The sequence below is a fragment of the Nicotiana attenuata genome, unplaced genomic scaffold (assembly GCF_001879085.1).
Source record: "Nicotiana attenuata strain UT unplaced genomic scaffold, NIATTr2, whole genome shotgun sequence".
NCBI classification, from domain to species: domain Eukaryota; kingdom Viridiplantae; phylum Streptophyta; class Magnoliopsida; order Solanales; family Solanaceae; genus Nicotiana; species Nicotiana attenuata.
This window is the reverse complement of record NW_017670378.1, coordinates 562,783-579,836: the sequence shown is the minus strand read 5'-3', so window position 1 is coordinate 579,836 and position 17,054 is coordinate 562,783.

The window sequence follows — 17,054 nt, the reverse complement described above, 5'->3', positions numbered from 1 at the left end:
ATGGGAAGCTGGATCGAAGGTGATACGGTCAGTTTGAAGAATGGGAAATGGCAGCGCATTAAATGACGCTGAAAAGACAAGTCCATGGGACGTTTCGATAATCGCGGAGGCTTGCGTCATCGGTATGATGTCATCTCGGGAAGTCCAAAAAGTCGGATGTCAAAATCATTTCTTATCACTCCTCTCTAAGAAACGCAGGTACTATCTATATACGGTCAAATAGGAGGGTCATATTTCTTGTCATCGGGGCACCTCATAAAACCATGTCGAAGTCTCGAGACTGTAAGGCTATGGCCGAGTTTTCTCCCTTGAGGTTCGTCGACGCTTGACCTAAGGACAATGCTGACCACGACTGTGCCATCTCTATATCTTTGTAATAAATGTATTTTGTACTATGTTGAGATTTCCCTCCTACATAAAGGGAATCTTTACCATTTTGTAAACCCATGTTGCCTCTGTTGCTCCAGTCACTCTACAATAAATATACAAGAACATTCTCTTTGCTCTCTAACATACTCTCTTGATATTATTGTTTTCAATCATTATCTCTATTATGGTTCTTCATTTATTACTTATCATTGGCCATAAAGAGCCTCCATTGATTTTAGTATAATTGTTAGCCGTATCTCGATTACCTTCGATAGCTCCCCGTATAGCTCAGGATGTAACCCCGAGGCCCTGGACCGACAAGGTCGAGGGCCTGATAATTGACCCATCGGTTTGCTTATCACTTTTTCCTCTACTCTTGTTTCGTCTCTAAGTCTAACATACATAGCTTCAACTGCTTAACAAACTACCATAAAAACAGATCACATATTTTTAGAATCCTATAACAATAACAACCTACCCAGTAAATCCCATAATTAAATTTAGTTGTTATTATCATTTTCACGGTAAACAGTTAGTTTTTCATTTATGTAGGTTTAGTTGGTACTGTTGAGCAGGTTGACGTGTGTGTGAGAATGCAGGTAGTCTAAAACATCATGAACAGGGTGCATGTGCTGAGGTAAATGAAGGAAAAAAAGGTCTATGGTTTGCGATAACTATGCGGTCACATAATGACTTTGCGAATCGCATAGCCATAGCAGACACATGCAGAAAAAAGTGGTAATTTGGGTCCTCAAATTGCGCTTAGATTTTAGCTTCTGTGGGTCGCATTATAATTATGCGACCGCAGAACACGTCTCAAAATAAATTTGAGCGATGAGAACATTAATCCACCACATAACACATATGCGACCGCATAATGTGTTATGCGACTCACTTTCCCGCTGCAAAACGCACAGGTACAAAAGCCCTAACACCGTTCACAATATTAGTTGCACCCTCACTCTCACTCACACACAAGCACTGAAACATGATCACAACCAAAAACAAAAAAAACAAGGTTATGGAAATGGAAAAGAGCAAAAACACACAATCACACGAAGAGGATCGGCCTTGCATAGATTACTCACCTCGTTCACATTATCTTGCTCGAGCATCTGGTATGTGATTCTCCTCTTTCTTTGTTGTGGTTGTATTGCATGTTTCCTCCTCATTTATGAGTTCCCATAGTCATTTCCTTGATTCCTCATTTCCCTCTGATTAACGTTGATATTAAGGGGAGGAAATTGGTTGAGAGTAGGTTTATCTGGAGGTTGTGCTGCATGATTAGGAATTGCTTGAAATCCTTTCCTCCCCGTTCCTCTCAAAACATTACATGGGGATCTTGGTGGGTAATTTGTGGGAAAATTCTCAAAATGGAGTGTTAGGAACTCTGTGTGTATGTGAGGTGAGCATTTCTGAGTAAGGTGAGCATTTTTTTGAGTGAGATGAGCATGTTTAATTTGAAGAAGACGATCTTTGGTGTCCGCATAATTGGTTTGCGGTCTGCAAAGTCGTCATAAGTAGAAACCTAGGTGGCCTGACGAAAAATGGCTATGCGATGAGGTTTGGTCACAAAACATTTTTGCGGACCGCATAGTTATCGCAGACAGAGTTAGTTAAATTGGCTATTTAATGAGCGGAAATGCGACGACTTGGCGATCCTATAACTTAGTCTGTGGCCCTTTTTGCGATCGCATAATTATTTTGCCTTCTGCATATTTTAAATCTCTGATGGGTTTGCGCTACGCATAATTGTTATGCAATTGCATGACCCATCACTAAAGTCTTTTTCAACACGATCACCGCCCGCTCGTAAAAGAAAATGGACTGCTGCTCAGAGCCAACAGGCCCAACAGTCCAAACGTCCCCGGCCTCAGATAAACTGCAACACTTCTGAGCACTCCTCCCAGTCTGAAGAGGAGGAGGCACAAAGTGACTTTATGCCATCCGTTGACCTACAGGCTGAATCACGATGGAAGAGTGGGGAAGATTTAAACCTATGATTTGGGTCAAAGGCTCATGAAACCTATACAAAGAAGGGATAAAAGAACTATTCTTGAAAAGAAGTAGTTGAGTCTAAATGGTCTGAAGAAGCAATACCCTCACGTGATCGAGAACATTATGAAGAGGAAATGGGAGTTGTTCACTGATTTCCCAGATGAGTAAAATTAAACACATGTGCGGGAGTTCTATGCTTCTTACGGTGCTTCAAGGAATGCTGAGCAAAAGAGGAATATGATATTTGTGCAATATGTCCATGTTCGAGGGGTCCAAGTACTCTGTGATGACGCCAGCATTAATCACCTACACTTTGAGGATTGGTGGTCATGCACACCTGAGTATGATGCCAATGTCGCCAACAAGGAAGACGAGCGTGCCTGAGTTGCACCTGTCATAGAAATAGGCCCAACCTCCTAGATGTACCCATGCTACACGATTTACAAGCAGGATTTAACCTAGGAGGGCCGATATTGTCTTAGTTTTGTCTTCTCTTGTCCAATGCCGACTAGGAATAAAATTGACATAAACATTGACAAGTCACTCCTCATTGCATGCATCATGAAGGGAATATAGGTTGATGTGGGACATATTATATTCAAGGAGCGGAGGATATGAGCAAACCAAAAATAAACATCACTTCCCTTTCCATGTTTGATCACTGCTCTATGTAAGGCCGTGGGAGTTCCCCTATCCCAAAGCATGATCGCCTTGAGAGAGCTCTTCGAGATATTGACATCACTCGGATAAATGATGCAGCAGACCAAGAAATAGACAACCAACAGGAAACTTCACTCCCTCATCCATCAGACTCTACAGCAACTGCTGCCCCCGCACTGCCTGACATCTCTCCTGCCCCAGCTACATCCACAGCCCCGCCAAAGCCAACCAGTGCATAGGCACATGTCCCCTTACCAGCTCTCGAAAATCTGGGTTACTAGCTCAGTATGCCAATGCTAAGGTAGACCGGCTGACAAAATAACTCCCAAATCTCATCCCGCAAGCATTGATCACCGTCCAAGCCTCAGTGAGCGTTCTTCAAAGTCTAACTTAAAATTGAAACTTCAACTATTTATGACATGCTGAGTAATCCAGACCGAGACTCATGGGCATCAAACCCAAGTCTATACTGATTACGCACTGATTTCACAACGTTCAAAGTGAAAGTCATGAACGAGTTACGAAGCTAGAGAATAGAAGTTCTGCAACTATTCAAGGAACTAGGCTAAACTATATTTATGAGGCAAATAGTAAAATCGGAAAAAAAATAACATAGTGTAGGAAGAATCATTGATGTTCCGAAACATAGGGAGTTATCCTCACATACCTTAACTTCCTGCTCTTGAGCGTAATACAACATTCGTCAATCCTTTCAACTTTAATCTATATCAATACAAGTAAAAAGGGATTCAATATTAGCAAAAATACTCATGTTTTGGTCCCTTAGGCATTTTATCAAACACTTGGTTAGTGTAAAGCTTGTAATCCCTATTAATGGTGTCTCTACACCCAATAACTCATTCTCTTGCTCCTAGATAAATTCTAATGTCTCAAATAGTAATAATTAACATTATTCTTTATCACCCACAAGGTAAACAATACCCTTAACCAATAATCAACAATCAACACACCAAACCTATAACCGTTCATACTTTTCTATCAAACCCATCAACTCAAATCTCATGAACTAGGTGTTTAACCGAAAATTGAGATTTCGACCAAAGCTTATTTTTAGAAGAACTCAGGTTACTGATAATCAAGTAGAAATAGGAATAAATGATATATTTAACAGCTGAATAGAAAACAAAGTAAATCAGTGTATTTCAATTGTATTTCGTGTCTTTACAAATATTCAGTCTTTTCCTTTTATAGCTATCTCTAAATAATATGTTTTGCTTTTCGGTTAATAGAGCCATAATGGACAATTAATGACATTTAATGTAACCTTATAATTGGTAATCATAACTGATTCAATACAGATTCCATAATGTTTTCCGTAATAAATGATAATTAATTTCCGATAACACGCATCTATGTTGCTTCTTGCTATCCAGGTTCATTCTTCTGTTACGATTTCCTAATATTAAGAGGTTCGAGCATCTATCCTTTCTGATTTTCTTGGATATTTTCCAGTGTCTGTTGAAGCTCGTACCTCTTCAACTATTCTTTGCCAACTGTCGTCTCTGACCAGTCCACGTGGCATGACGTGTTACATTATAATTAATTCTATATATGAACTTAATTTTTCCCAATACAGATAGTCCCCCCACTTGCCATTTATTCATCAATAGAATATTTGGGAAGTGCTTCTCATTAAAGCGGGAATATTTTCACCATTAATTCTTCTCTGGAATTGACGCTTTATATGTCACTTACATTTAATGTTCGTGGCGCGTGGCGTTCCCCGGTTAGTTCTGCAACTTTTCAGCGCCTTTTACGATTTTTTTACGGCTTCATCAATTACGAAACGACAGCTTCCATCATGACGTTTCCATCATTGCACCTTTTTCTTTTCACGGTTGCTTCTGGGTATAAATATAACTTTTCATCTTTGTCTTTCTCATAAAAAGTTTAGAATATTCAACGCTTGTTTCCTTCTTCCTCGTACTATTATGCCTTCTTCAAGCCCTAATCCTCGGAGAGTCCCCATTGTTGATAACCTTCCTCTTGCTCCTGTTAGAAATATAAAAAGGGAAAGACTTCGTAGCTTAGGATCTTCATCTTCACGAGGCCCTTCTCTTCCTTCAACGAGTTCTACTCCACCCTCTAGAACTAGAGGTTCTCTTTCCCAGAGGTCTTCATCTAGAAATAAAGACTCTAATGAACCTCTTCGTGAGTCTTTGGTAGAGGAAATTGTTCATGCTGATCTATCTTTTTACACTGGTAGAGAGTCCATCAGAAACCAAGTTTCCTCTCTGTTTTCTTTAGATCATGCTGACATTTACCCATCTCAGATCACTGAAGGTTTGATTTCTTTGGTTCGTAGAGATTGCTATTGGAGTCATGATTTCCCCATTATAATTCCCAATCGAAACCAATGGATTACGTCATACCCGACTGGGTTTTCTTTCGTATATACATAACCTTTTACATTGAATTTCAAACCTGACACGCCAAAACCTCGGGAGGCGCGACCAGCGCTCAATGGAGTGAACCCAACTAAGCAAGCCTTATTGACACTTTCTACCCAACTCAATATGATTAAGGAATTCTGGCTTTCGATTATTTGGACAATAACAAACTTAAGCATTCGACATTATTAGTTCATTTAAATATATACATCACAAAACATAAATCGTGGTTAAGTTTCCAAGATTTTTTTACAGTCATTGCTACACGAACTTGAGAATAGAATTGTACACATATCATTAACCCGACCAACCAAACCCACATATTGGCTACAGAGCCTCCATGGATGCAAAAGACGAATAATGACAATGCCGGTAATAAGGCCCCGTCTATACCTCAAAAATAGAAGTCTACAGCAAGAGGTACATCATAACCCCCTTGAAGGAGAAAGGGCTCACCAAGTCTTCGGGAAGAGGACACTCCGCTACGCACGATTGGCGTTGTCCGCTATAGAGCCACCTACATTCATTTATAAATGTAGCGCCCCCGGCAAAAGGGACCTTAGTACCATGGAATAGTACTAGTATGTATAACTAAACACCATCTAATTAGAAAGAACTTTTATACATGAATAAGAAATCACAAGTATAACTCAAAGCTTTAAACTATCACAACATCATCAATAATGAAGAAACATAAACTTTCACATCATGTTTCCATAGCCTTTAGCTTTGGGGCATTTCGTTCTATTCATCATTTGTTCACAATACCACCGCTATCTTGAGCGGAGTCCGATCTCGACCCGATCGGCTAGGTTGCCTCATTTGAGACATACGCTTCAATCAAAATCTCACTTTCCCCTTTTTCTAGAATTCCTTCACATTACCATCACTATCTTGAGCTGAGTCCGATCTCGGCCCGATCGGCTAGGCCGCCTTACCAAGGCGTTGTTTAATCATTTCGTTTCACATATCTCATTTCATAGGCACTTGGGACCACAACTTTATCACATAATTTTTGGCACTAGGCCGCATTTTACATTACCCCCAATTTCAGTATCAGCTTTGCTATTTAGGACAGTAAGTGCACACAAGACCAATTTAAACTGTAAGCATGGATAAGGCTTCACATAGATGGCACAATATATGCAGCTTCAATCTCGATTTAAGGTCTAAGCATTTCAATACGTAATTCATACCTTTGCCCCCTTTCAATTTATCAAGATAGCACATTGATCATGTTGAGACACATTTTTCACACATATAAGGTTACAACACCAACTCATGTAAAATAACAAGCAATGCAACAATTCAACTTTAATCTTACCATGTTCACACAATCACCGATGAATCAATTTCTAAATGATGGGGTTTTAGCCATACATACCTTGATAAAGCTTTCCTTATTCCTTACAAAATTCCAGAACTCTTAGCACTTCGATCTATTGTACAAGAATTGTAAATTTAACCCAGAATTAGGAACAAGATTAGGATTCTAGCTCGTTCGAGCATATTATCAAGCACTAGGGGTGCATTGTGATCTTAGGTCCTTTTTGTGAGAGATTCTTTATCATTTGGGATGAAGGCTTAGGTGCCCTTCTTGATTATCCTCAATGTTTAACAAAGATTTGTGGAGCAATTTTTATGCTAAGCACTTCCTCTCTTTTAGACCCTCTTTCTTACTCTAAAAGTACAAGGAAGTAGGCTCAAAATGAGATATTTCACAAGATATATTGACAGGCGGTCGGGTTTTAAAATTAGAAATTAGGAGCCTGACTCAAATCTGCGATCTTAAAGATGACATGCGGTCCGCATAATGGACAGCAAAATGCTCCCCAAAACCTGAAGGCACTATTTGGGTAAGCGACAGATATGCAGTCCGCATACCCGTTCTGCGGTCGCATAATGCACTGCAGAATTGCCTCTTACAAAATCCAAAGGAAAATATGCGATGACTATGCGGTCCGCATTTCGGTTATGTGATCGCATAACTGACCGCATAGTTGACCTCAAATTTGACCAACACACTAGCTCACTCTGCGGTGACTATGCGGTCTGCATACCTGATATGTGACCGCATTCTCAACCGCATAATCGCGCTTTTCTGGAAAACTTTAACTCTTGACTTTTTAATGCATATATCAGTCCAAAGGTTCCAAATTTACACATTTATAACACGTATTCCTAATTTTGCACTACGAGCTTTTTAGTTTTGGGTAGAAATTTCCACGGGGCCTTACATCCTCCCCCACTTAAGATCATTCATCCTCGAATGAGGATTAAGGTGCACTCATGAGCAATCATTACACAATTTCAGTTTCTCACAATCATGGAACACCTCAATAGCCTCGAATTTGGCTAACTCCCTAAATTCTTAAATATATTGCCAGAGTTTCCTTTGTATCTAGGCCTATCCACCTGTCAGAGAGCCCTAGAATCATACCCTAACAACATTTATATATTCCAAAAACACAACATAACCTGTACAATACTAACCATGGCTGCATAGACAATTATATAACCAAAATGAAACAGAACAGTTTTTACATAGATCAACTCAAGGATATAGGGTTCATAGGGACCAAATAGATGAAAGCTATTACACGGCTATACAAACAAATGTGGGTACTTCCTCTTAATTTCTTCCTCGGCTTCCCAAGTGGCCTCCTCAACCTGCTGGTTTTGCCATAGCACCTTATTCCTCAATTTCTGAACCTGCCGGTCAAGAATGGCGACTGGAACTTCTTCATAGGACAGTTCTTCATTGACCTCAATAGTTTCAACTGGTACGATCGAGGACAGATCTCCCACTACTTTCTTCAACATAGACACATGAAAGACTGGGTGTACCAATGACATCTCGGGTGGCAACTCAAGCTTGTATGCCTCCAGACCAATCCGCTGGATGATCCTGTACGGTCCGACATACCTTGGGCTAAATTTTCCTTTCTTCCCAAAACGCATGATACCCTTCATGGGGGAAACCTTTAAGAATACCCAATCATCTTCTTTGAACTCCAAATCCTACGAAGGACGTCCGAATAAGACTTTTGGTAACTCTGAGCAGTCTTCAACCTTTCCTTAATACTTTTGACTTCCTCCATGGCCTGGTGCACAAGGTCCGGCCCTATTAATTCAGCTTCTCCGACCTCGAACCACCCAATGAGAGACCTATATCTCCTACCATATAGTGTCTCAAATGGTTCCATCTGGATGCTAGCCTGGAAGCTTTTGTTGTAAGCAAACTCTATAAGTGGCAAGTGATCATCCCAGCTACCTTTGAAATCAAGAGTGCAAGCACGCAACATGGCCTCAAGCGTCTGAATAGTCTGCTCAGTTGTGCTAAGATTTACTTGAGTGCCCAAACCTTGCTGAAATTTCTTCCAAAAGTTGGCCGTGAATTGAGCCCATCGATCTAAAATGATTGACACTGGAATACCATGTAACCTGACTATTTCCTTGATATACAACTGAGCATACTGCTCTACGTTGTCAGTAGATTTGACTGGCAAAGAAGTGTGCTGATTTCATGAGTCAATCCACGATCACCCAAATTGAGTCGAACTTGCGCGGAGTGCGCGCTAACCCCACAACAAAATCCATGTTGATCATTTCCTATTTCCACATTGGTATTTCTATGCTTTGAGCCAATCCGTCAGGCCTTTGATGTTCGACCTTCACTTGCTGACAGTTTGGACACCTTGCCACAAAGTCCGCCACATCCCTCTTCATGTTGTCCCACCAATAAATTTCCTTAAGGTCATGATACATTTTTGTAGAACCTAGATGCACTGAATGTGAGCACTTAATTTTTGACCATATTTGGGATTTTCAACACTTTTTAGTATGTAAATAATTTTAAGTTTAATCCGGATATTTTAACCTTTATTTTATTTTGGTAGGTTTTATTTAAGAAAATTAAAATCACAGAAAAAAAAAAAGAGTCATATTTTAGTATAAGTTTTATCTTTATTTTACGAAGAAAGAAAGGTTTCCAAAAAAAAAAAGGATTTTATTTAGTTTAATTTTAAATGAGAGGTTTTAAGAAATAAATATTGAGTGTAGTAATGTTACCTTGATTTTTATTTTCTTATTTAGTAGGAGTAGACTTTATTTAACTATTACCAAGAAAAGAAAATAAACCAAAAAAATAATAATAACAATAACGCCAATTAGATATTTCCACATCACCCAAAGACTCTTCTTTATCTTCAATGCTTAACTAACTGGCACATGGTATAACATATTTTTGGCAATTTCAAATTAGATGTACCTTTATCTTTATGTCCATCCTCATGTCAAGTTAAAAAAAATGCACACACAGATGCACAATCTAAAAAAAAACATATTCTGTTGTCCTTATCCCCACATCACAAAAAAGCATATTCTCTTATCCTTATTCCCACACCACACACCTGAAAATTCTTATCCTATTTTTATTCTACTTGCTCTCCAAGAATTGACAGAGAAGAAAAACGAAAAAAGGGGAACGGGGAATAGGGGGTGAAACCAACGAAATAGAGAGTGACAAGAAACGCTGCTTGAAGCAGCTATCTATAGCTTCACCTCATCCCCTCCAACCTTCACTGAAGAATTCCATTTTTACAGCCATGAATGAACCTTGAAGCACCAGCAAAACAAGCTCCAAAAATGAGCTGGAAACGGACCAAACCAGTCCCTGTTTTCACACCAAGACAGCAGCCAAGATCGGTAACAAAATGCTGTCAAACCAGCTCTCTTTTCGCCCCTAAAAATCTCACAAAACAGTCTGCAAAAACACTCCAAAAAGACCTGAGATAGCAGCTGGAAACGCTGCTCCATCACCTCCAAAATCCAGCCATGAAAACCAGTGAAACCACGCTCCTTTTCCAGCTGAAAATCAGTTGAGAACCGAGCTGAAAATCAGTCTAAATCTGCCACATTTTAGCTCCTAAAATCAGCTCATTTCAGCTCCTACAACGCAGCAAATATCTGCTGCAAACAACCCCAAACTAGCTCTAAAAATCAGCCTAAACACAGCTGAAACAATCCCCAAAAATACAGATGCGTCGCACCTCGAAACAGCCGCGAAAGGCCTGCGAAACTGCTCCATAAACAGCCTTGTAAAGCTCCCATTTCAACACTCAAAATCAGCTCCCAAAACACCCTTAGAACACAAGCTTTAGTCGAGTTTGAGGTTGCGGACGAGGTCGTAGTTCGTTAGCTCCGGTCGAGTCCAACTGATGTTCATGTATATCAGAGGATTTGTGCTCATCTATAAAAGATTCGGTTTGGAGGCTCGTTCTTCAAATTCGTTTGAGGTTCATTCTTTCTTTTCATTACTGTCTTCGCTCCTAATATCATATGTTTTTTTTTTGTTAGTTTTCTTTCGACTTTTTGCGGCGTTGCCTTATTAGTTGTTTGAATTACTTAGTATTTTCGTTGATTTTTGCTCTATTTTTTTTTGTATCGAAAGTTCAGCGCCATTGGTTTATCCCATTTTGTGATTGTTCAGATTAGAATTGTATGGCCATAGCTGGGCGAATGATTAATCAGTGTTGAGGGTCATGCGCTTTTAAATTTTTTTTAAAAAAAAAAATAAAGGGGAAAGCTCTGTTTGGGACTTACTATTAATAAAAGTGTTTCACTAAGTGGGCAGGGTAATTTTCTTTTCGTTTAAGGATTATTGGCCATATTAGATACCGAGCCTTTTGTGTGTAAATTTTTTTTAAAGCCAAATATTGCTTCCCCGTTTACATTTAGTTTGTTGTCCCATTCATAAATTGGTTGACCCAATTATTATAAATATATATAAGACGTTCTTTTCTGTAATCACTACATGGGCCAAGTATTATCGAAATTCAGTACATATTCCTCATAATTTTACTTCCATAATCCTCATGCCTCACAATAATTTTGAACTTAGGGAAATAAATAATTAAATCATGAATATTCGTAGTTTACTTTAGGCCCGATTTAGATTAGTATTCCGATTATATGTACGTTCACGTAATATAATTACAAATTTAACTCTTAAAAAGACTCGAGGGATGCGTTCGCGCACCTTCAACCAAACTTTCTCAATAAATCAACAAAAAGCGTTATTAATTATGGATACGTTTGCGTGACATGATTTTGACGCGCCAAAGGAAATGAGTATACGTACGCATAACTCAATTCTTTAATTACGAATAATTCAAGTGATTTAAAAGCGGTAAAAGATAATTGCACATGGGTCATAAAAATGAGTAGTTAAACAATTAAGCCAAGTATAAATTGCTAAGCGACCGTGCTAGAACCACGGAACCCGGGAATGTCTAACACCTTCTCCCGGGTTAACAGAATTCCTTATCTAAAATTTCTGGTTCGCAGACTTCAAAAGGAAAGTCGAATATTCCTCGATTTGGGATTTTAAAATAAATCGGTGACTTGGAACACCAATTAAAATATTCCAAGTGGCGACTCTGAATAAAAATGAATAAATAATCGCATTTCGAATAATGTCACTTAAATTGGAAAACTCCCTTATATATATACCTCTCGGAGTGTGTGTAAAAAAGGAGGTGTGACAGCTCTGGCGACTCTGCTGGGACAAGAACCCAGAACTTCCGGTTCAGGGTTCAAGAATTCGAGTTTGTTAATGCAATTTTTATTTGGCTTTATTGTTGATATTACTGTATTTTGTGGACTTAATGTGCTAGTTGTCATTTATCGCTTTGATAATGCTTGAGCTGTATTTAAATGTCTTCTTACGCTCCCCTCTGAGTCTTCTGAAAATGGTGCACACGTTCGCGTGGCCCGCTTTTTCTGTAGAAATTATACCAAATAGATCGAGGCTATGCTAGCAATAAGGCCGGGTAGACTTTAGTTCTCCCGGTATGTTGCCCCCTCTTCAGCCCTAATTGTCCGCTCGGGTAACCCAATTCTAGAACACAAACCCCAGGTTTTAAACCTAGAATAACGCAATCTCATGCCGGATCCCTAGTAGGAACGATTATTTGCACCACGTGCATTTGACCTTGGGGACTCAACAGAGGGGTTGGGTCCGTCTAGGACAGATGTGCCCAAAATAAAGATCATCCTGATGCATCTTACGTGCTACTTACGCATCTGTTTGTTTCGGCTTGCATGTTGACCGACTTCTAGAATAGGAAAAGAAAATTAAAAAAATATAAAAAAGAAAATAAAAAAAATGTGAGGGGTAAGTATTTAGAAAATTCTGAATCTCTGCTGAAATTCTGAAAAAGAAAAGTCATTTCAAAATGAGCCAAAAATTCAAATATCATGTTTTTATGTCAAAACTGACCGAACTTCGCGGGTCAGATTCTCACCGGATGTGAGATACGTAGGCAAACCCTATCAGTTCTGACCCAATTTTCAAAAATCCAAAAATATTTTCTTTTAGTTCCTTCTTTAGAAATCATTCCTTAGAAAATAAAAAAAAAAGTAGTTTTTAAACTCAAAAAAATGGGTTCCTTCCTTCTAATGTCGTTCATGCGAAAAAGAAAAATCAAAATCCAAAAATACGGGTTTCCTTCATTTTGAAGTATTTTTCCAAAAAACAAAAACAAAAAAATCCAAAAAAATAATCAGAAACAAAAATCCAAGAAAAATACTCTTTAGATGTCGTTCTTTAATAAATGTCAATTAAAAAAAATTTGAACCCCAAAAAATATTTTTGCTTTTCTTTTGAAGTACTTTTGTAAATAAATAAAAGTTCAGAAATTCAAAACATTATTTCTTAAAAAAGAAGTCACTTTTCGAAAATTAGGAGGTTACATCCAAAATCCAAAAATATTTTCTTTCTTCCTTAGAAAAAGAGAAAACAAATAAAAATTCAAACAAAAAATATGTTCATTTTACTTTTGAAATTCCCAAAGTTACAATCAAAATAAAAGGAACCTTTTAGAAGTTTTTCTTTCAAAAATAAAATTAAAATAAAAAATCCAAAGAAAAATTCCCTTTCTTCTTTAAAAGCATCTTTTTTAGAAAATTCCAAAAACAAAAAGAAAATAGAAAAAAAAAGAGTTAGTTTATTTACTCTATTCTCGATCTTCCCGAACTACGCAAAATCTGATTCATGCGGGGTCATGATACGTAGGCAATCCCCATCGGATTCGATCATAGCCATAAATTAGGTGAGTGATAAAATAAACTGAAAAATTGAAAAATAAAGAAGTAGACAAAAAATAGAGTGAAAAAAAGGGGAAAAAAAAAAGAGCGACCAGAAATAAAAGAGTGACAAACAAAATGAGAAAAGGGAGTGCCTAAAAATAAAAGAGCGGCAAAAACAAAACAAAAATCAAGAGTGATTAGAGAGAAACAAAGATGAAGAAAAGAGGTCCATACTGAAAAAGTTAGTTAAGGCCGAGATGAAACATGCAACCGTTCAAATACACGGTAGAAGCGTTTAACTGTAAGGTACATTGCATCCCAACGTGGGATTTCCTATATGCTAAATATTTCAAAACTAACAAGGTTGTTGAATGTGCAAAATAAGCCATGTTTTGGTGGTTGGTTTTGTTGGTAGTCTAGCCTCCCCTCCTTCACAACATCCAAAGGCACAGATGGCCTCCACAAGCAATCTACCAATCATCGGTCCTGAGGATAGCCCATCATCGGCTATTCTGCAGCTAGAATCAATAGCTGCTGAAGAGAATAAGATGTTGTGCCTCAGCACATGGGAAACGTGGGACGCCTGGTCTAATGGTAGGGAACCTTCAAGTGCAATCCCTGGGTTCCCTGAATTGATCCCCAAGTCAAGTGAGGTTACCAATGCCCTTGTGCCCAACCCGCTCATCCCATGCGGTCACCCTCCAATGCCTGCCAATGATCCTGACATTCCTTCTGTGGTTCGCCCCCAGGCACCGGCTCCAAGGGCACCGCCTCCAATGGTACCGCCTCCAATGTTCACCTTTTAGGGTCCACAGTTTCAATCAGATATAATATATGTGGCCCCGTACTCTTTCACTCAACCTCCTCAATATGATCTCTCGGTGGAGCAAGAAAAGGTTATTAAAAATCCTGAGCAAGAGGAAATGGATTGGAAGATGAAGAGTTTGGAACAAAGTCTGAAAAACATGCAAGGTCTTAGTGGCCAAAAGAGTGTCTCGTACTCTGACCTCTGTATGTTTTCCCATGTCCACTTGCCAGTTGGCTTCAAGATGCCAAAATTTGAAAAGTACGACGGGCATGGGGACCCGATCGCTCATCTGAAATGATACTGTAACAAGTTGAGGGGTGCCGGTGGAAAAGAGGAGCTACTAATGGCCTATTTTGGGGAAAGCCTCACCGGAATCGCTTCTGAGTGATATACGGATCAAGAAATTGCTCATTGGCACGTGTGGGATGATATGGCCCGAGATTTTGTTCGCTACTTCCAACATAATGTGGACATCACTCCCGACAGGAACACTTTGTCCAATTTGAAAAAGAAAACTGCGGAAAGCTTCCGCGAATATGCTGTCAAATGGCGCGAGCAAGCTGCCAGGGTAAAGCCTCCAATGGACGAAATTGAAATGGTCACTGTCTTTATAGAGGCCCAAGAGGGTGACTACTTCCAGAACATGATGTCTGCTGTGGGTAAGCCGTTCACTGAGGCTATAGAATTGGGGAAATGGTTGAAAACGGTCTAAAACGGGCCGAATCTTGAGTCATGCTGCTTTCAAAGCCACATCACCAGATGTTCAAAATGGTTCCGAGGGTTTGATAAAAAAAATGGGGTTGAAGAGGAAGCTATGATGGTTTCAAGCTCGAGGGGGGCCCGCAGGTCATTCAGCCAATCATATGTGCCTCCTATCGTCCCACCACACTATTATCCCATTCAATATGATGCTTATGCCGTGGCACCACCTCCCTATGCGGTGATGAGCGCGCAATCTTACACACAACCACAACATCATACACAAAACCGAGCTCCACCTCCCAAAAATACCCGTCCCTACCAAGCTTCATATAATCCTCAACCAATTAATTCCCAATACAATCCTCGCCCAAGAGAGCCTTTCAGAAAGAATCAGTTCACCCATATTGGTGAATCGTATTCAAACTTGTTCCAAAAGCTAATCAGGCTAAATCTATAGCATAAAGTAGCCCCGAACCGTTCGAACCCCAAGTCCCCTTCGCACCGAGCTGATGCTATATGTGAATACCACTCTGTAGCAGTGGGACACAGTACCAGGACTGTTGGACCCTCAAAAGGGCAGTTGGAGATTTGATCGAAGCTGAAAGAATTATTTTTCGGGAGGAAGAAGCTCCTGATGTGATGAACAATCTGCTGCCTGCCCACAACATCGGGCCAATAGTCAGAATGATTTGTGAAGATGAGGAACTTTACCCGGCACTAAAGGCCATTGTAGCCATTGCCGAGATAGAAGAAAAGCCAAAAAATGGTTGCCAAGCATGAAAGTCATCAGACGGGAGTCTTAGTAGCTAGTCTTGCTATCCGTTCTATGTCCGGATTATCTCAGAGTGTGATCCAGATGTTTTGCTCTATTGTCTTATTTTCTATTATAAACCCTTCTCTCTTCAAAAAATGAAAAACAAAAATCAAAAATCAAATGAAATTAATATTTCATTGTCCAGGAATATCTCTTTTCTTAATCTTGTTGTTTTTCTTATTCTCTTTTCAGTTCTGTTAAATGCAGATTCAATAACATGACATGCTTGTGGACATCATGCCCAGATCCTTAAACGCTGTCAGACTTCGAAATAATGAATCAAGAGTCGAAATGCAAAAAAGATAAGTTTGAGGAAATAAAACAAAGAGTTGGAACAGCTGAAGGAAAATTGGTTCTACAGTGGAAAGTTCCATACATTGCAACAAGAGTACTGCCAAAAGAGTTCATTGTACTTGGGACACATCGAAGGAAATATCCCTGAAACAATTGGCAATGCAAATGCAGTCAAAAGGTACTATGTTTAATCCTCCATATAGTATTAAGATTCTCCGATTGGCATGACGAAGGCTTTCATTCTCGCTACCCAAACACTATCACCCCTTTGCAAACCCTTTGAGCCGGTTACTCTTCTTTGATTACCCTCTTAGGAACTTGAAAGTGTTATTGAAAAAAAAATTGAAAAAAAAAATGAGATGAAAAAAGATACAAAAAAGAATAAGGGGGAAAATAAAAGACAAAGAATTGAAATGAAAAAAAATGAAAAAAAGAGAGGAAAAGGAAAGGAAAAAGAAAGAGACAAAACAAAATAGAAAAACAAAAGAAAATCAAAAACAAAGTTTTCCTGAACTACGTTCGACTTGATTCCGAAAGGATACGTAGGCAGCCTCTCTCTGGGGTTCAGTCACACCAAAATAAAAATCCAAAGTCCCCCAAAAAGTGAAACTGGGGCAGATGTTATAATGGTTCGGCGATGATCCCGCCTGAATGGTTCCAAAGTTGTAATTCAGTCCTAATCCTTTTTACCGAAACCCTGTTCAAGTCCTTCTGATCAATCGTTGAGAATGTTCAAGGATCGAAGAATACAGTTACTTGGATCTGATACAACAAAATGAGAGAAATGAAATGAGAGTCTTATCGGTGAAAACCCACACGGGCACCATGAGGCGATGGTAAGCAGACAAATGAAAAATGAGAGAGTATTGTAAGTGAAAACTCGCAAATGGCACTATAAGGCGATGGT